The following is a 20897-nucleotide window of genomic DNA, read 5'->3' on the forward strand; positions in this document are numbered from 1 at the left end:
ATCCTTTATTGTGGTCTACACCCTCACCTCCATGGCCACCTTCTGAATGACTTGACCCACAGGTGGCCTGAACATGAAAACAGCAGAGAAGAAGTTGTTTTGAAGCCTCTGCTTCCTAGGGGAACAACTGCAGCCAGATGTCCCGGGTGTTTCACCAACGTGTTGTTGAGCTACCAGATTCCAAGGACCCTGCAGCGGGCTGACCTCAGTGGGCGCTCAGTGGTCACAACCTGATCCATGAAATCCGGGAGAACTCACCTGGAAGCCACAGGTTTAGGAGAATTGGGGCAGGAACCTGGGGTGGCATCAGGCCCCCTGGTGCTTTCTTTATAACTTGACAGCAAGTTTGTCCCCAAGGAGGGGTGCCTGAGCCTAACGTCCAGGTAATGTCCAGGAACATTCCTCTGGGGCTCTCTCGGTGCTGGATGCTGAGGCCATGGTGGTGCCTTCTGCACAGGGAGGGCCACAGAGTGGCAGGACCGTGGGTGCTGAGAGAATCATGAACGGAAAGCACGATTCTCTCGGTCTTAAGGGCTCCCCAGGAACGAGTGGGTCAACTGGAAACGTGGTCCAACAGCTCCACCCCCTGGAGTGTGCCTTTTCAGGACAGAGATATAGTCCCTCGGGCCCCTGGACTCTTAGTTCTGGAAGGGAACCTCTTTAGAAGAGCACGGCTGAGCCATCCACTTAGCAGAGCACCTGGGCCTCCTGCGGGCAGCCTCCTTTCTCCGTGGGCTCTTCCAGCAGAGAGAACACAGCCCAAGTGCAGGGAGTCATGTGGCTGGAGGTTCCTTCACAGGGGCAGAATTTCTCTGCAAATTCTCTCCTCACCCCCTTCCCCTTCATTTCCGTAAGCTGCTTTCAAGCCATGTTTCATAAATCAGGACCTGCTGTTACATAAAGCAGCCGTGGAGAGGCCAAGTCACCATGGACAAGTCCATTTTGCCTCCCGCAGGCCCTGCCTTCCTTCCATCGGGGGGGGGGGGGGGGGCGGGGTTCCCTGGAACAGGACTGCAAGCGACAGCTGGGCTCCCAGGACAGCGGCTGGGGCCTGTTACCTACGTCCAGGCCCAAATTCAGAACACATGGGGCCCAGGTAACAGGCACGGTCCCTTGTTCAAACACTATTAAGAATTTCAAGATGGTGACAGCAGAGCATTCAATCAGGCACCGACCCTGTGAACACGGGGACCTGTTTGACACACAGGTCACACAACCACGTGGGTGGCTCAGCCAATCTCCGCCATGGACCCCGGAGACTTAATGGTCTCACCCTAAGTCTTCACAGTGGTAAGACAGACATCACAGCCTCCCAGGAAGACTTCTTTGAATGGGGGCTCTCAGGCCGGCCCTCTGGGTGCCCTCCCCATATTTCCATCCACTCGAGCCCTTAGCAGACCTGACAGCCCCCCTCTAATCATCTGGCTTGACTCCACCTCCACTTGGTGGGGTCGGCTCTTTCTTATAGGCTGCGTCCATACCTGATCTGGTGATCGTGTCCATACCTGATCCTCACTGATCTGTTTATTTTTGGCCCCAGAAAAATCAGGCTTCTTTTCTACTTGTCCGGGTTCAGGTCATATGTTCTCAATACGCAGATATCCATCCGACCCTGATTCTCCCAGATCCCACGAGTGTGCCAGGAACTGGCCCGGCCTGGCCTGTGCCCACCTGAGCACCTGTGTCCCATGAGCTGGCCGCCCGCTGGACCCGTTTCCTCCAAGCTTCCCCTTAGCCCTCTCCTGACATCTTCTCCCCTCTGCTGTGGCTGTTCTGTCCTCCAACTGTGTTCACTGTTCATATGTCCCCATTTATCTGCCCCGACCCCTTCCTGTTTCTGTTTCACATTCTCTAAAAGCACCGAGCATCCCTCAGCTCTGAAGTCACAGGATGTTTAAAAAGCAGCGGGGTTGTGTCAAAGGCCTCAGTCCCACGTGCCAGCCAAAATCACATGTGTCAACCCCTTCTAACTCCCCCAACCTAAAATATCTAAACTTAAAATATATTTTCAGCAGGAAAAAGGGAACTGCTTAGTAAACGGTGCTGGGAAAAAATTGCTGGCCATTTAGAGACAAATTTGACAACCCCCCAAACACTTCAAATCATAAACAAAAATAAATCCCCGTACACTTGGCATTTTAAATCTCAAAAATAAAATTACGCATCACCTGAAGGAAAAAAATACGTGAGAATATTTTTGTAATCTAGAGGTGGGAGCAGACCTTCTAGGCAAGCTAAAACCTGGAGATGAGGAAAATAATAACAGGTTGGACTACATAAAAATTAAATATTTCTGTAAAAGAAATAAGACACAAGAAACAAAGTCAAATGTCAAGCAACAGACTGGGAAAAAAATACTTGCGGGATATATATCAAAGGTTTAAAACACAGAATATTTGAAGAGCTCTTACAGATAACAACAAAAATAGTTGGGAAGGAAGAAAGGAAGGGAGGGGGAAAGAAAAGAAAGAAGGAAAGAAAGAAGGAAAGAAGGAAAGAAAGAAAAAGAAAGAAAGAAAGAAAAGAAAAGAAAAAGAAAGAATGAGAAAGAAAGAAAGGAAGGAAGGAAGGGGGAAAGAAAGGAAGAAAGGGGGAAAGAAAGAAAGAAGAAAGAAAAAAGAAAGGGAGAAAGAATGAATGAAAGGAAAGAAAGAGAAAGAAAAAATGAAAGAAAAGAAAGAGAAAGAAAGAAAGAAAGGGGGAAAGAAAGGAAGGAAGAAAGAAAGAATGAATGAAAGAAAAGAAAGAAAGAAAGAAAGAGAAAGAAAGAAAGAATGAAAGAAAGGAAAGAAAGAAAAGAAAGAAAGGGAGAAAGAAAGGAAGGAAGGGGAAAAGAAAGAAAGAAAGAAAGAAAGAAAGAAAGAAAGAAAGAAAGAAAGAAAGAAAGAAAGAAAGGAAAGAAAGAAAAGAAAGAAAGGGAGAAAGAAAGGAAGGGGAAAAGAAAGAAAGAAAGAAAGAAAGAAAGAAAGAAAGAAAGAGAAAGAAAGAATGAAAGAAAGGAAAGAAAGAAAAGAAAGAAAGAAAGGGAGAAAGAAAGGTAGGAAGGGGAAAAGAAAGAAAGAAAGAAAGAAAAAAAAGAAAGAAAGAAAGAAAGAAAAAAAGAAAGAAAGAAAGAAAGAAAAGAAAGAAAGAGAAAGAAAGAAAAAGAAGGAAGGAAGGAAGGAAGGGGGAAAGAAATAAAGAAAGAAAGAAAGAGGAGGGAAGGAGGGAGGGAGGGAAGAAGGGGAAACAGGGCAAGGAATATGAGTAGGCAATTTTTAAAAGAATAATTAGTAAGCCACAGACCTCTCCTTTAAACCAACTCTCCCCAGAACAATCTGCTAGTTTACACATTTGTTTTTAAAAAGCAGTATTTCTGGAGGTTGGGTTCAATCCTTTACATGTTCTGATGTATAACTACAATTTTATCAGATTTAAGCCATAAAACTCTTCAGCAGGGGGGGCAAAATTTAAAGACATCCCTGGATAGAGAGTCCCCTGAAGAGAGACCAGTTGTGCATGACTGCAAGCTAAGCTGACCACAAAAGTGCGGCCAAGGGTGTTCCATAAAGTGCACCAGTCGAAATGTTAAAGGAGATTAATTATGTTACCGATTACTTATGCAATTACTAAATAAGTACAGAGGAAAAAGACTGGAAGGAAATATGTGTGAACGGGAACAGCAGAAAGCTCTAGCAACAGGAACGTGGGTGGGCATCACTCTTTTCCCAGCCTTAATTTCTAAAGCCTGCACCTGGTGTCAGGACAGCGGTCTGGGTGCTGCCACGGGGTCCCAGCAGAACCCCTTTTCTGTCCTGGGGCAGTCACACAGCACCCCTACCTTCAGGCCACCTTCACCTGGTGCATTTGTGTTTTCTTCAGATAGTACCTTAAGGTAATAAGCCATCTACGTCCCACAGACGTAGCATTTTTCATAAGCGGTTTTTGCTTTGCTTCAAATCGTGCCCTCCCTTTTACAATAAAAGAATGATTTAAAAATGTAAAAGCTGGCACTTGCAGCAAAGGGCGGCAAGCAGGGGACCCCGGCGGTAGGTGCATCCCCTTTCCAGCCACAAGGGCATCCCGGCCAGCACATGATGCCCGAGACGGGGGCTGTGTACGTGGGCCTCCACCCCGCCGGTGGCCTTCTGTTCTGAGTCTGGGCTCCTGTGTCTCCTGACTTTGAAGTCAAGGTTTCACTTGATGACTATTCATTGCTGAAGGCTCACCTTGCTGCTAAAATAACTTTCCATGAAATACTCTGAAAGAAGCTTCTTGACTGTAAATGCTCTTATGTGATAAGAAATGCCTCTGTTTGTGTGTGGTTACATCTTGTGTAACTGATTCCACCAGGTTTTCGAGGTGAAAACTGCGCACTTTTGTCATTTCCCAAACCTGACATTCTTTCACTATAATGTGGCAACTTCTCGGTTCTTTAAACTATTTTTTTCTTTAAGTTCTCATGAATTGATGGTTCCTGTTTTTCTGAACTGCTTGTCAAACCCGTGTTTATGTTAGACTCACAGACACCCGTGCTCAATAACTAGGAAATGCGGCAAAAAATCCCCTCAGAAAATGTGACTTCCCGGGCCCGAGGGAGCCCCTGCCCTCGTTCTGTGAATCTGGAGTGATGCGTGTGAACGTGGGCGAAGGGAAAGGGGCCGGAAAACGACATTTCGGGTGAAAGTTCCGATTGTCGGGGAGGTTCTCGTGTGAGGTTCTCTGCTCACATGGAGCCCATGGCTCAGTCGCGGGCCCTTGGGGGTGACAGCCCCAAACAGCCCCCTATGGGGACACACCCCGTAGGCTACCTACCGGACGAAAAACATCAATCCCATCACTTACAAAGATGAAGCACGCTTTTCCTTTTCTTTCCTTTTTAACTTTTTCTTTAAGCAAATGTTAAGACCAAATCCCATTTTTGAGCCTTTGCCTTTCGGCAGTTCACGAAAAGTGAAAACAAAGTGAGCACATCTTATTTGCTTAAAGAAAACCTGATCGTCTGCGTCCATCATTCACTCATTTACTTGCGGGCAGATGTTTCTTGAGGCTTAATCCACGCTGGGCTGGACGCGGATGGCGACCTGCTCAGAGGCGCCTCCTTCAGGACCTTTAAGGATGTGCACCGTGTCGTATTCATTTCCTGGAGCTGCCATCACAAAATGACGGGGTGGGGGGGGGCTCAAACCGCGGAAACGTATTATCTCACACTTCTGAGGGCTAGAAGTCGCGATCAAGGGGTCGCAGGGCCACGCTCCCTCTGAAGGCTCCAGGGAAGCATGTGTTCCGAGCCGCCCTCCTCCCTCCTGGTAGTTCCTGGCCACTTTCCCACAGCATCCTCTCTGTGTGGGTGTCCCCAAAAGTCCCCTTCCTGTAAGGACACCAGCCATCGTGGACTAGGGGCCCACCGTACTCCAGGATGACCTCATCTTACCTCACTACGTGTGACACTATTTCCAAATAAGGTCTCCTTCTGAGTTCCTGGAGGGGTGGGACTTCAACATGTGAACTTGGGGGAGACAGAACCCAACCCATGACACCCCCAGAGGCCCTCGACGGTGACTCACAAAGTCGGACTCCTACTCACTTTCATTATCATTGACTCTGCCCAACTCTTCCCCCAAACTCAGTCCCCCGAAAATAAGTCCCCTTCTTAATAAACACCTGTCATTGGCTTTCTCTTCCGCCAGAGTCAATTCTGTGCCCAGAAGGAGTCAAACGAAAGGTATTCAAAAGCGTGGAATTCCATCCAGCTCAAAATCCTGCTGATTTAAATGGTCCTCGACAGGAAGGGCCCCTGGAGGAGGCCACCGGGCCAGCCCGGCGTCTGAAAGAAACAGGGATGGATAGAAGGGCCGGGCCATCCTCTCTCGGCAAAGCTGTCACCCACCCTGGGTCTCTGGGTTGCCTTCTGCCTCCTAAGCCCCTGGGTGCTCTGAGGGTAAAATCCAGCTAGTCCCACAAGCCCGGGGGCTGCCATGAGGACAGCTGTCCACTGAGCAGCTGGCATGGCTGTGGCCTTGGGTGACTGGCTGGCCTGGGACTCCGGCTACCCCGGAGTAGCCGCGTGACATTGTCACACCGCGTGACAATGAGAAGCCCACGCACCGCAACGAAGAGGAGCCCACCCCCCCCCGCTCGCCGCGACTAGAGAAAGCCCGAGCGCAGCAACAAAGACCCAACGCAGCCAAAGATAAAATAATAAATTAAAAGATAATAATAAGCCCCTTTCATTCCACTTTACATTGAGTCTGTTAAAAAAAAAAAAAATAAGAAAACGCAGCACCTGAGAGGGAAAGCAGTGCCTGAGTCAGCACAGTGACTCAGGCGCTGCTTCCCCTCTGAGGAATGGGGACCATCGTTGAGGGGGTGAGTGAAAGAGTGTGAGACACTGGCCCAGAGCAGGTGCTCGGAGAAAGCCAGCCGTGACTGCTTGGGGCTCCTTCTCCCACCACTGGAGCACTGGCTTTCGCTAGGCGGGGAGGTTTGCTCAGGAGAATTCTGAGATCAATTCTTTTGAACCCGCAACCCCCGTTTCCGGATCTGCCTGTTTGGTCAATACAATTCGGTGTCAAGGTGACTCTAGGGGTCTGGGACCCTCAGGAAGCACAGGGCCTCAGAGTCACTGCTCTTCTTCCTGGTCCTCGGCCGGTTTCCAGATTGTCACCCTGGGGGATGGAGACACGACCCCTGGGAACGTGTCTTAGAACTGCCTGATCCTCGCAACTCACCCCTCTGGCTCCCTGGGGCTTCGCTGGGGACCGGAGCCCACACGTGCCTTCCCAGAGTGCGAGGTCCTGCCTGCCTGTCCCCTGGACACCTGGGCAAGCTCAGGGCCTCACCCGTAGTACAGAGAAGAAGGGGATGTTCAGCCAGCCCCGCTAGAACCCTGAGATTTGCCAGCCCGAAACGCAGGGCTGCTGAGCTCAGAGCGCCTAAGCCGATCCTCTCCACACACAAAAGTGGTTTCACAGTCCAAAACGACTGCGATCGTTTCTATGGAAAATAGGAAAGAAAGGAAAACGACTCATTCAACTACGTGCTTATATTTGCATCAAGGCTGGATGGATATGTAAGACACTAAGAATAGGGTGATGGGTGGGGGAGGTCAATGGAAACCAGATGGGAGACCGTGGGAGCAGCATGCTTTCCGCTGGACGGCTTTTTATAGTTTTATTTCCGAACCGCCTTCAAACAAATCAAAGCTGGAAACCTTATTGCCTATTCACCACGTTTGCAGATTAAAAGAGACAATCCACACGGTCGTCTCAAGAGATGCTGAGACGCACCAGCTGAACAGCGCCCCGTGTGCACCCCTTTCCAGGTGCCGCCCTCGGGGAGCCCGTGGCCGGAGGATGCACCCATCTCACTCACCAACCTCCGAGCACCTGCGAGACTCCCTGCGGCCAGGGACGAGCTGCCCCAGAAGGGGTTACAAAAGAGCTGTCTTCTCTTGGAAATAATGTACTTGAATGATCCTAAAAAGGCTTTCATCTGGATGTGCCCTTGGAAAATAGAATCCCTTCTCGAGTGACCATTCCTGTTCCATCCAAGGGTCCCCCGGTGATGGACTCAGCTGGTGAACACAGAGCGGGTAGTGCCCGCTTTGGACCAGCAGACAGAGCCTGGGAGACTCACTTTCTCCCGGGGAAGCTCATGATTTGCAGTCACCTCTCGTGCTGCTGGGTGGCAGTCTGCACTCATTCTGCGTCTCTCACCTCTCCCGCCGCAGATCTTAACCCTGAGCTGGCACGTCTGGGGACTTCAAAGGGACCATTCACAGACAGCCACCCGTCTGTCAGGCTGGGCTCCGTGGCTCCAGCTTGAAAGGCAAACCTGAAGCGAATCAAATGCATCCAACCCACAAGCCCTGAGGCTGTGACTATGTAAAACAACTCAAACAGCAATCATTCCACAACGGAGCATTCAAATGTTCTGAAAGTTTCAGGTAACTTACTGCTCGTATCTAATTAACAGCTGCCCAAGAGTTAGCCAGCCTTGCCAAAAGCTCCCCGTGCTCGAGGATGAGGGAAAGAAGGAGAATGGCTGTCCTTCTGAAGTCTGGCTGAGTGTCTAAATTATCACTGCCTGCCCCACCAGTCTATGGGACCACATCACACATCTGATTGTATGTTCCTCGTCCTTTCATCCACACGGTTGCAACCTGGGCGGCAAGGTAAGCTGGCTCTATTCGGTGAGGTGCCCCAGAATGTTAGATGCTGGCAAACCTTGAAGACAGTCCCTCGCGGAGTTCCACACGCCTCTGCTCCTGGTCTACACTGATTCAAAAGATCTTCCAGGGCTTCCCTGGTGGCGCAGTGGTTGAGAGTCCGCCTGCCGATGCAGGGGACACGGGTTCGTGCCCCGGTCCGGGAAGATCCCACGTGCCGCGGAGCGGCTGGGCCCGTGAGCCACGGCCGCTGAGCCTGCGCGTCCGGAGCCTGTGCTCCGCAAAGGGAGAGGCCACGACAGTGAGAGGCCCGCGTACCACAAAAAAAAAACCCACAAAAAACCATCTTCCAATAAAGACATAAAAGGGATACCTCTCCAACGGGCAGATGATGTGAAGCTTTACATTTTAATTAGAGAATATATGGGCCAAATCTAGAAGATCAAACTAAGGAGAATGTAAGATTTTACTTCTGTTTAAAAAAATGAAAAATAAGTCAGCACCTCGAATGCAAAATGAGAGAGATGTGGCCTTAAACACGTCCCCTCACAGAGGCAGGGATGGTAGCTGCTTGCGGGTCCAACAGATGGGCGTGCTGGCCCCAAACCTCAGCCTAGTATCCCTTACAAGGGAGGGTATGGTGCTCACGTAAAGAGGGACATCAGAGAACTGCAGTCCGTGCCAAGGAGGGCAGCACGGGGTCACAGTTGCTGCATCTTTCAGGAACCTCAGGAAGAAGGAAGAGCTTGAATACAAGTGGTGACGTCCATGCGTTTGGAAGGGCTCTGGCGTGGAAGAAGTTGGGGCTCATGTTATAATTCAACAGTTTGGGAGACAGAATAATTGCCCAGTGAATGCTAATGAATGTGTTGAATTATGACTAGAATTATGATCATGGCTATGACGGAGTGGCTTCAGGGTCAAAGCTAGGTCCAAAATGTGCAAGTACCAGAAAAGAGGCTTTGGATTCAGCTGTGTCTGGAAGGACAGAAGGGGTTTAAGTATAGATCAGATGACCCCTTATGTCATAAGGTATCCCTGTCTTATGCAGCGGTCCCCAACCTTTTTTTGGTACCAGGGACCGGTTTCGTGGAAGACAATTTTTCCAGGGACGGAGTCCGGGGGCAGGGACGGTTCAGGCGGTCATGCAAGTGATGGGGAGAGATGGGGGGAGGCAGATGAAGCTTCACCCGCTCGCCCGCCGCTCACCTCCTGCTGTGCGGCCCGGTTCCGAACACGCCGTGGACCGGTACTGGTCCGTGGCCCGGGGGTTGGGGACGCCCGCCTCATGGGGCTCCCACAGAGGGGTCGTGAGGGTGGCGGGAGTGCCCTTCGAACCCAGGAAACTCCCAGTGGCAAAGGAAGCATGTCTTCGTCATGACGATGACTTCAAGTTGGGCTGTTGACCACCTGCCGCTGTGGGTTCCCCTGCCCACGCTGTGCGAGGACCAGAGAGGCTCAGTGACTGGCTCCCGGCCACAGAGCTGGTGAGGGGGAGCCAGGGCTCCACTCTAGCTGCCAGATCTGCACAGGAGAAGCAAGCAACACACACACACACACACCCCTACTCCTCTCAGATCTCCGCTCAAATGTCTTCTCAGCAGAGGGACCACCAGAGACCCCCCCCTTATGTGGGAGACACCCTCGCCCAGCACTGCTGTGCCCCCTCCTCTGGCAGCCCTCCTCACAATCACATTTGTTCATCCCCTGCCTCCACAGGTCCTAAGAAACATTTGCTGAATAACGAGTGCATAAAAGGATGTTGTCTTTAAAATATTGGGTTGGCCAAAAAGTTCGGTCGGGTCTTTCTGGAACGTCTTGCCGAAAACCCGAACGAACTTTTGGGCCAACCCCACAGATCACAGACAAGGACCTACTGTATAGCCCAGGGAGCTCTGCTCAATATTCTGTAATGACCTAACTGGGAAAAGAACTTGAAAAAGGATAGATACATGTATATGTATAACTGAATCCCTTTACTGTATACCTGAAACTAACACAACATCGTTAATCAACTCTACTCCAGTATAAAATAAAAATTTTTTAAAAAAGGAAAGGATGGACTATAGAATCTCTTTCCCCCTGTGGTCTACGGCTCCTCCGCTCATGCTACCTCTGAGCCTGGAAAAGAAGCCTGCGGAATTCCTCAGATGCCGAGGTTGGAGTGGATGGACCACTGCTGGGGTGGAGATCTGGGGCCCAAAGAAAGGTCAGGAGTAAATGGCATATGAATCACCTATGCCTTGATTTTTTTTTTTTTTTTTAAGAAAAGGGGGAAATTAAAACAGGTAAATGGCAAAAAGGCATCAATTCCAAGCTAATACTATAAAACACTTACTATGTGTGGCACTTTCCTAAGAATTTTTCATGAAGGAACTCCTTTCATCCTCAAAACAATCCTCTGTGCTCATCGCTCCTGTTCCCATTTCACAGATTAGGAAACTGAGGTCAGGAGGCACAGATGACTTACCAGGCAGTGAGCAGCACAGTAAAGCGGAGGTTCAGCTGCAGCAGCTGCTTCATCAGTGCCCCACGGCCTCCCCGCCGACAGACGGTCCACGGACCAAGAGCAAAGGGCACTGGGCCTGGGGGAGCCGCCGGGAGCGAAATCTTGGAATTCGAGGGGTGCCTCAGGGGAGGGATGGCGGTGCGTCTCAGCCCACGATCCCATACGTGTGCAAGGACATCATCTGTGCCCGAGAGAACGTGTGCTGTGCCGAGAGCTGCAAGGCCAGGGGGGCCGAGGTTTGCCATCTTCCCCCCCCCGGGGCAGATCATCTCCCCCCTGCTTGCGTGTTTCTTGTCAATGATGGCTGAACACAGTTTAATGCTTCTCTCTTAAAAAGTCAAAGAGTCAAAAGACACACTGGGGGGATGTGTAGGAGGCCAGTGACAGGAACCACGCCTGAGCTTAGTCCCTGGAATGGCTTCACGCAAACAAAACTAAGGATGCCTAGGGCTTCCCTGGTGGCACAGTGGTTGAGAGTCCGCCTGCCGATGCAGGGGACGCGGGTTCGTGCCCCGGTCCGGGAAGATCCCACGTGCCACGGAGCGGCTGGGCCCGTGAGCCGTGGCCGCTGAGCCTGCGCGTCCAGAGCCTGTGCTCCACAACGGGAGAGGCCACGACAGTGAGAGGCCCGCGTACCCCAAAAAAAAAAAAAAAAAAAAAAAAAAAACAACTAAGGATGCCTATCCCCAAACAGGAAAGTTCACCAAATATGCACAGATGGTCAGGCTGTGCGCTCCTCACTTGAGGCCCCCGCACCTTGAAAACGCCATCAACCCCACTGGCAGAAATGCTCCAGGTGTCAGGTACCCAGCCCCGGCTTCCTCCTGGACAGGCCCCTCAGCTGGGGCCCTCGAGGCCCTGAGAGTCACTTGGGGTTTCATCCCCCAGAGATGGGGATATTGAGGCCCACGGCCACTGGTGGCAGAGGCCCTGGACCCCCATCTGCCTGGCCCACAGCTCCTGGCTGAAGGGTTCTCCACCTGGGAAGGATACCCACCCTCCAGGGAACCTCAGCGCACGTGGTGCCCAATTCTGAACTTTCATCCCAGGGCCACATCCTTCCTCAGGGTGACAGCCCGACTCTCAAAGCTGCCCGGATTAGGAAAACAAGCTCTAGCTCTGTGCCGTCCAATAGGGTAACCACTGGCCACACGTGGCTATGTACCCTTACATTTAAATTAATTGAAATGAAGTAAACATTTCAATTCAGTACCCAGTCACACTAGCCACACGTGGCAGCAGTCAGTCATTGGACGGCTTGCTCTGGAGGTTTGGGAGGCCACAGAGGACACCATGTGACTCCCATGGGTCCCCCGAGCGTCTTCTGTTTCTTCCCCTCTGTTATCACGGCTCTTTCTGCCCCCCAGGCCGAGACGGAGGCCCAGGTTAGAAGAAGTCCAGCAGGAAGCACAGGCATGCAGAAGGCGCTCCCACCGGACACAGCCAAGGGCAGCTACGGAGTCTGGGAGGTCGTGCCAAGACCCCAGGAGCGGTGGCGCACCTCCGGGCAGGGCTCTGTGGTCAGGCGACAAGAGCCCCGGGTCATGCGGGCCCCCATTCGGCTACAGCAGGACCCCGAGTAGCTCTGGGGCCTCACCTTGACCTCTTCAAGTCTTCGGCGTTGAAGCAGCAGTGCTGGCGGCCGCCTCAGTGGACTCCCCCGGCCTCCAGCCCCGGTTTTCTGGAACTGGGTAACCCCAGGATTGTTTAATGATACCAGGACAAACAGGGATCCCCAATCATGAAAGAATCTGAATTCCCCAACAGGCAGGTTGAGGGGGTAAAGTAGGGGCAGGGTAAGCTTGGAACAGATTGAATGTAATTTAGAGATTTGGAGAATAAAGGGAGTGTTCCAGTTTTGATGGCTTAGCATTGGAGACTGAACCTCTTACCCCCTGAACAAACCCATTGAATAAGTGGAGCAATTACAGGGAGAAAGAGGAATGGGGAAGTAAAAATGGACACAGGGTAGATGACTCTGCTCTGAGAATCCTTATCTGAAAACCCACATCGTCATTTCCAAAGCTGACTTGAGGCTCACCAGCTATACACAATAGGCCAGACCCGCCTGCCATCCTCAGAGGCGCTGCCAGGCTCACCCATAGTCCAAAGGACCACCCACAGTCTAGAGGGCCACCCATAGTCCCGGGGACCACCCACAGTCCAGAAGCCATCCCCCCCCCCCCCCACCGGGACCAGCCTCCAATTCTCCATGATGAGGCCCTCCCAGGGCCTTCCTCTGCACTGGGCACACAGGGGACAAGGCCTTGGGCCCATAATACTCTCAAAATAAAATGTTTTAGTTTATTTTCACATCAGAAGAAAAACCTGAGTAGAATGCAATTGAATATATAATAATAAATCCAGTCTGGATGACATGCCTCATTGTACCAAGACAGTCATGATACTTTTTTTCATCAGGAAGGGCCCACAAAGGCAAAAGCACCTGAGGGCTATGGAAGTCGCTCTGCAGCCCTGAGCCTTTGCCTGTTATACCAGAGATACGAAATGCAGCTGCACACAGGAAGGACCCTGACGACCCTATGGACCCTCCTAGTTGACCCACAAATTGAATTTCTCCACCAGTGATTTCTCCCACCTCTCTCGGTAAACTCACTCCAAAAAGAGTCACATCTCCAGGTAAAGCTCCTGGCCCCCCAAACCTGCTCTATCTGTTGGCTCTGCCAGCCTTAGCACTGGCTTCCTTCCTCCAAATTGTCTTATGGTTTCAACGAGGCTGCTGGATTTCCAGCCATCACCTCTGCATTCCACACAGGAGGAAGGAGGAACCAGAGGGGAAAAGGTTAAGCCTCTTAGATGTCAAGGTCCTTTAAGGAGCTTTCCTAAAATCCCCAGCTACCCCACTGCAGACTGTATCTTCCACTGGCCACCCCATCTGTACAGGAGCTGGAGGAGGAAGGCCCTGGGATGGTTCAGAGCAAGCAAAGCACAGGAGGGGCCTTAGGTCCAAGGTGGGGTAACAGCAAACATTCACCCTCCCCCAAATCCATCCTGTCCTCATGCATCCTCCTGGCCTAGGAGGATGTGTAACTAGATAACTTGTGTCACTAGATAACAGGCAGTTGTGTGGAGTGGAGACTGTGACAGTTTTCCCTTCTCTGGCCTTTGATCAGATTGAGTGATGTGAATAAACTGCAGCCCCTTGAAGCCCAATCTCTTCTACTTCAGCCGCTCTGCTCTTCCCTGGAACCCTGCCCAGCCTCTGAAGCCAGGTCTGGGCAGTTTCCTTGCTGCACCCTCAGGACTGGAAGGGCGTGGTCCTGATTCCGGAGGCCCTGTCCTCTGGAAGAGCTGGCTATGAGGAAAGGGCTGAGTCATGAGCCCAGACATAGCTGAGATTCCTGGTGTGTCCCCTAGTGGGGAGGTGGGGGGGGAGAATGCTCGGCTTGGACCTGATTCTATAATGCATTTTCCCAGGGCAGGAGGTGCTGTCAGAGGTGAGGGCTCCCCACTTCCCTGGGCCTGTCTCCTGGGGCACCCATGGCAGCCTGACCTTATTGGACTTATTTATGTCTATTTCACCAGAAAGATACAAATAGGAGAGACCTTGTCTGTCGGGTCACATCTCTGGGTCCAAGAACCAGACGGCTGGGTTCAAAGCCAAGCTCCTCTACTTACCAACAGTGTGACCTTACTCATCTCCTTAAACCCTCCTGTGCCCCAAGTTCCTCATCTGGGTGATGGGGACGATACTTGATAGAATCTGCACACAGTTAGGTGAGGACTAAGTGAGGTCATATGTACAAAGCATCCAGAACCTTGCCTGGTACCAAGTAAACACTCCATAAACAAAGCAGTGCTCGAATTATCATTATTTTATTGGATAAATGAGAAATATTTGCAAAATGCATGAATGAAAAGAAATCCTACTTAGATATAACCAAAAAAAATCAAACAAGTGATTTCTGTCCCTTTGAATGTCTCCTCCAGTTGTTCAAAGCCCTTGAAGCCACAGTCTCTTTGTACCCCCCTCCTGATACTTCCAGTGAGAGCAACGTGGTTATTTCATGTCTGCTTTTTGCTCCTCTCATATCCTTTCTCCTCTGCTTCCTGTGTTGTCAACAACCCCTGTTGTCAGGGGCAGCAATGTGCCCAGTTAAAAAACAACATTTCCTAGGATCCTCGATAGATAGGGGGGCCAGTGAAAGACTTAGGCAGAAAGGGTTAGTTGGAGATTCTAAGAAGGCTCTTTAAAGAAGCCTGACATCTAGGGTTCTTAGCCTTTTGCCCTCACCTCCTTCCTTCCTCCTGTGTGGAATGCAGAGGTGATGGCTGGAGCTCTAGCAGCCTTCATAAAACCATAAGACAATTTTGAGGAAGGAAGCCAATGCTAAGGATGCCAGAGAAGAGAGATGAATGAACTAACTGCCCTTTGACCTTCACCCTGGACAGACAGCTTGCTTTGTCTTTTCGTCCCTGAGAGAAAGTAAATCTAACACTCGCTGGAGGCACTGTTATTTTGTAATTTCCATTTATACCCCTTTATATCTAGCTGAACTGATAGAAACCCATGCACCCCTCTCACACTATAAATGATTTGTCCAGTGAGAACAGCTAAAATGATACATTTCTGCCATCATTAAAAATTCCAATGTGTTAAGTATGATACATTTTTGAAAGGACAGGGTGGCTAGAAGGACTAAAAGCCCCTGTAGCAGAAGTCTTTACTTGCAGGATAATCAATACTGAAAGCAACAGATAAACTGTAATGGATAAGACTGGCCATCACTGTTAACTTTTCCAATTATACAAGACGCAATAAAACCAGTTGCTGTTGTGTTTTTTTTAATCAGAGTAATCCTCTGAGAACAGCCAAGCATCCCACCCAGCCCTCCTTCCTGTGGCCTCGACTTCCTTCTGATCTGTTGTTGGCTTCTCCCTGCCTGAGCTCTGCGGTCTAACCAGAACCCCCCTGAGTCTGGTAGGAGCCCAAACCCTGCCCCGCAGCACTGCCCCACCCATGGCGCTGGGCAGAGGGTCCTCTGGATTATAGCGCAAGTGGCAGCTGCAGGGAAAAACTCCCCACAAAGTGGTGCCATTTAAGACTGACATACACGCTGGAGCCAGTGCCCAGCATGCAAAGCCTAAACTCAGAAAGGAGATGGACAATGCACTGGATGCCTTACTTTGACGGGGCCATTCTGGAGAGGGCAGACGAAGCAAAAAGACACACTTCTCCTGGACCCCTGCAGAACGAGTGTAAAGATTTGGCTTTTGAGGCACTGCATGATCTTGAATACCTCCAGAATCAACAAGGAAAGGTCCTGTTATGTTCCCCCGGCTTTTAGTTTTAAGTGTACCTTACTTAATATTTTCAATATGAGTCAGCTCCATATACTATGATGATTTTCAAATAACCAGAAGTTGACTGTAGCTGGCTTTAAGACAGGAAGCATGAGTACAGAGTCCACCCCGGGGGCAGGTCTGAATTCAGTGGTCCTATATTTTCTGGCTTGTGACCTCAGTCTGCTGGATGATGTACAGAACCCACCAGGGCCCCCTGCTTTTCCTGACTCTCCTGATGGGAGTAAGGGGTTCTCCCATCACCAATGCACCCCTTGAAGCAACTGCTCTGCCTGATACACCCGCCTGGGAACCCTGGACCTCCAGTGAGTTGAGTAACTGGCCATCCTTTCGACCTTCCAGGGTGCATATGTGTGTATGTTGGGAGGAGGGGGTGAAAGGTAATATACAGAAAGTTACTACCATATGGTTGGAGCTGAATCAAATGGGAGCTGTGCTCACTGTGATGATGTGAAGGATAAAAATGATGACGATGATGGTGGTAAGGATGGTCGTGACATCTAGAGCCCCACGTATTCCCGGAGAGAACCAAGAAGCACTTCCCATTCACCTCATCAATAAATACCCCGCAAATACAGAACACGCCATGTCATTCAGGACACAGACAGGAGCTTACTTCTGGGGCACGAGAGCCAATTCCTTCTGGATTCACAGGGTTCCGGGTCCAGGGAAGAGGTGGAAGGGTGTGTGGGTATATTTCTAAATCACTGAATGTGTACTTAATGGCTGTTGAGTCTCCTTGTAACTTGTGTGCCATTTATCACTGATCTTTACAAGGACCTGGAGGGTGGTGCTATTATATTCCCATTTCACAACGATGAAGGTAGGACACCAAGAAGTTAAGAAACTTGCCCAAACTGCCAAACAGCGGGACACACACACACACACACACACACACCTATCGGGTACCATGGAAACCTCGTGGCAGGAGGTAATGAGAGCCCAGGTCATGGTGTTGACTGGGAGTGGAGAGTGAGGGCCCAGGCCAGCAAGCCATAGCCACAGGGCACCGGGCGTCAAACTCTCAGCATTTGTTTGTTCGTTTGCTTTTGATGTAGGTGTCCTTTTGAAACGTCTGCTCAGTTTCTATCACAGAATGTTTCCCTCTTTACTCCCTGCCTGCATCCACACTTAGAATCAGCACCTTTGGGTAGTTAGAAAAACATGACAAAGCAGCAAATCATGTTAATAAATGTTCTCTTTTCAGACCCGGCCATGACCTTATTTTTGACCTTTTTAAATGACTCTTTCTCCTGATTACAGAAATGATAACAGCAGTTCATCACAGGCTTATGTCTCATGGGTAAGAGACCAATGGACCTCTAGCATCCATACAACTGCCTGACTTCTACATGACAGAATCAATGTCTCGGATAAAATCAGCCACTTCCAAGCCATTTCCCAACAGTGCTTATCTGGGAGGATTTAAAGACAGTGATAAACACAAGTTTGATACCTGGTGTGGTCTCTGAAACGAGGTCAGGAGAAAGTGCAGGCAGACATGGAACACAGAGGCACCTCCTAAGGCGTTTCACCTTTTACGGGCTCTTGTCTCCATGAAGATGGCATTTCTCTGAGCGCTTAGGAAGATAACTCACCAAGAAAGAGACACTGGGCAGGTCTCCCACCTTGGAAACCCCTGGTCTCTGCCTGGCTGAAGCCCCAGGTTGACACTTGTATGGCAGTGGCTCAACCTTGGAACACCGCTGATCCCACTGGAATCGCAGGATCTTGCTTGAAAAAGTCAAGGCACTAACTCGGAGAGCCCAGATACCTTTAGGTTACAGGTGAGAAGAGAAGCTAGCAGAGCTAACATTGAGGGGGTCCCTTCTGAGTCCAGACCCTCTTCTACGCACTTGGCAGACGCTGGTTCTGAGTCCTCCCAGGCGTCCCCTGAAACGGGTGGTGTCACGCACGGTCTGGAAGCCCAAGGCTATCAGAACCTTGTGACATGAGGCTTCATCAGGGCCTGTGGCCCAAAGAATATGGGACCCCCAGCAACAGTAATCGGAACACAAGAAACCAATCCCAGGCAGATCAGCAGAACTTAGTGGGCGGGGATGGATTCAGACAGGCCTGCACTGGGCCCTTGAGCTGCTAGCCTGCAACGCAATCATTAATTTTTTTAAAATTTTCTTAATAGTTTTCTCATTTTATAGATAAGAAGAATAAAACCGGACGGAGGTTTTCTTCCTCGGAATCCCGCTCTCGGATTTTAAGCTGACAACCTTCCCACGTCACGTGTCACCTGCAGAACTTGGCCTTTGAAACTCACCCGGTGACAGCCTCTCCCACTGGGTCCCTCAGCCAGGACAGCTTCAGCCCTGGGCCACCCCAGCCTTTCATAAACTCTGGATTTTTAATCGAACCAATCGTATACTCAACCAATCCGGTCATGGCATAACCTAAAACCCATCCACGTCAGCCAAAGGAGATGCTCTGGCACAGGCGCCCCTCCAGCCACACATGGCAGAGCTGCGGCCGAAGCTGGAGGCGTCACCCAAACAGGGGAGGCATCCAAAGTTGGTTTTAACGTTAGACCAAACAGCCGAATCCTCCTAGAGGGGGCCTGCCAGCCAACAGACGGTGCTCGGGGCAAACTGAATGTTCTCTCAGCTGCTCCAATTTTAGAAATCAGGTGCTGACTCATTATTCACCCAGGAAGCCCACACACTCAAATGACTGTACTGAAAAAGCTCTGTCATACCCTGCTTAAGGATGGGCAGATTTTTAAGCAAATTTGAAGAATGTTTATCATAAGGTATTTATGACATTTTAACCGTTTCATTTACAGTAACCAGACGACATTTGAAAAAAAAAAAAAGTTTCCTGTATTTTACTTGACTGTAAAGCTAAGCTTTATCAGAATGTTAACAGCCTGAGAAACACGTACCGAGGTCAAGTCAGGTCTCAAAACCACTCAATTCCCCCTTCCTCACGCCCTGCTCCCCGGTCCGCGGCATAATTTTCTTTCTGATTTTTACTACCGTTTGTGACTTTCAGCGTTAAGGAAAGGCAAAAGACACCAAATAAGCTCTTGGAATCTTTCTCACGCCCTTAGAGAGAAAAGCCAAAATGCTGCCTCTTTATTGTATTTCTTGCACTAAAAGTGGGCAGCTCAGACCACGCGGCCAGAAGTTGCTCAGAAGCTGACTTTCCTCCACCTCTGAGAAGCGGAAGCCAGCCCGGCCTCAGCACCCCTGGCTTAGTCACCCACCTCCACCTCTGAACTTCCCTTCGGCTCCACAGAGGGGTCTCAAACAGCTTCTTTTAAACCAGCCAAGCGTCACTGTCACCTCGGTAATACAGGATGAGCATTGTCACAATGAACCGCTAAGAAACTCCAAACAATCAGGCTCACAGACAGCAGCTACAGGGACAAGGGCAGGGGAGCCACCTTTCTCAAGTCAAAGATCTTCAACGTCTGAATGAAACACAGTATCCGCTCCAAGACCCCTCAGCTTTCCTAGAGCTGAGACTCTGAGGCAAACTGCAGAAATGAACATGAAAGTGACAGAAACCTACTCACCAGGGAGAAGCTGAGGGCGCCACCTTCCCAGGACCAGGCTGTGAAGATCTGAAAGCAGATGCTGGCTCAGGCACAGCCCGCCTGGAATGTCAGTTTGAAACTTAAAAAGCAACGACCATACAGTCAGTTATTTCCCTCCATTCCCAATGATGTGTCCACACGATTGAGACTCAAAAAAAAAAAAAAAAAAAAAAAAGGCGCACACCTCAATCTTCATTCTCATTGGAACAAGATGACTCATGCTGACTCACAGCCACCACTTCCTCTCCCGACATTCTCTTCATACTTGTGAGCTGGGCTGGTCCCGTTCCCAGGGTCTTTGCAACCCTTCCTGGAAGAACAGCCTTCCTGACCCCAGCAAGCAGACCCAGCCACTGCCCTACATGTAGCCCTGGGAGCCTACACTAGGGAAATGCTTTATTTAGGAGATCTGGGAACAGCTGAAAAAGAAAATGCACGAACTTCCTATGCATTTGAACCTCCAATAGACACTGAAATTTTGTAACGGATTGCAAATCTCCTGCACTAAACTGCTCTTTTCAGGGCATTTCACGGTAGAGAGAGGAATGAGGTATTGTCTTCTTCTTCCAGGAGGTTAGTTTGCCCTAGTCATGCTTATTTCAGTGCAGGTTTTCTCCTGCACCTCTTCCTCTGATAGAGTAATAAATCACGGGCTCTACAATCATGATCTCTTCAAAGCTATTTATTAAGAGGTTGTGTGCCCTGTTTTTAGGATCAAGTGATGTACAAAATCTCTTCAATCCATCTTTCAGGCTTCAAGACTATGCCAGATTTGAATATTCAAGTCCCAAGGAATGAAATGAAAGTAGAACCCTGGAAATGTTCAAAACCGTTGATGAATGTTTCCATGCAAGAACTGAGACTAGCCTCTGCCTCCCAGTTTTCTTTGGAATGATCCCGGGGGTGGGGCAGCCTTCCACAGCTTCCCACATTTTTAAATTATGAGAGGCAACGGAAGAGCAGAATCGGTGTGATGTTGAGCAGCTGGGAAGCGTGGCTATGGTTGCATCAGGCCCACCCTGGTTTCTGGAGGGTGACCCATGAAAGACCACGGGCCAACACTGGTGCCCTTTACCCTTTCTAACTTAGTACCTGTCACTGTGCAGGCCACACTCTGATACCCCTAAAGCACAGAGGGCAAATGAGGAAATGATGTTCTGGAAGAGGACAGAAGACCCAGGCAAGCGGCATCTGTGTGCACCCGGGAGGGGTCAGGAAACCCATTCTCCACTTACAGCTGGATTCATTTTAGGGCAATAATACTTGTTCATTACTCTAGATCTCAGTTCTTTCAACAGGACAATCGGGGCATTTTCTATCAGACAACACCAAGTGCTTTGAGGTCCCTGTGAAAGTTGCGGCAT

At 50.0% G+C, this 20897-nt stretch overlaps 1 long non-coding RNA gene across 1 annotated transcript in view; it reads right to left on the reverse strand.

Moving 5' to 3' along the window:
• Nucleotides 1-19691, reverse strand: part of LOC131765811 (uncharacterized) — a 117117-nt gene extending 97426 nt beyond the window's left edge. The window contains exon 1 of the long non-coding RNA XR_010835372.1: nt 19513-19691. This is a non-coding gene — a long non-coding RNA (uncharacterized lncRNA). The remainder of the gene's footprint in view (nt 1-19512) is intronic.
• Between the last annotated feature and the right edge of the window lie 1206 nt (nt 19692-20897).

Source organism: Kogia breviceps, chromosome 11 (assembly GCF_026419965.1).
Source record: "Kogia breviceps isolate mKogBre1 chromosome 11, mKogBre1 haplotype 1, whole genome shotgun sequence".
NCBI lineage: Eukaryota > Metazoa > Chordata > Mammalia > Artiodactyla > Physeteridae > Kogia > Kogia breviceps.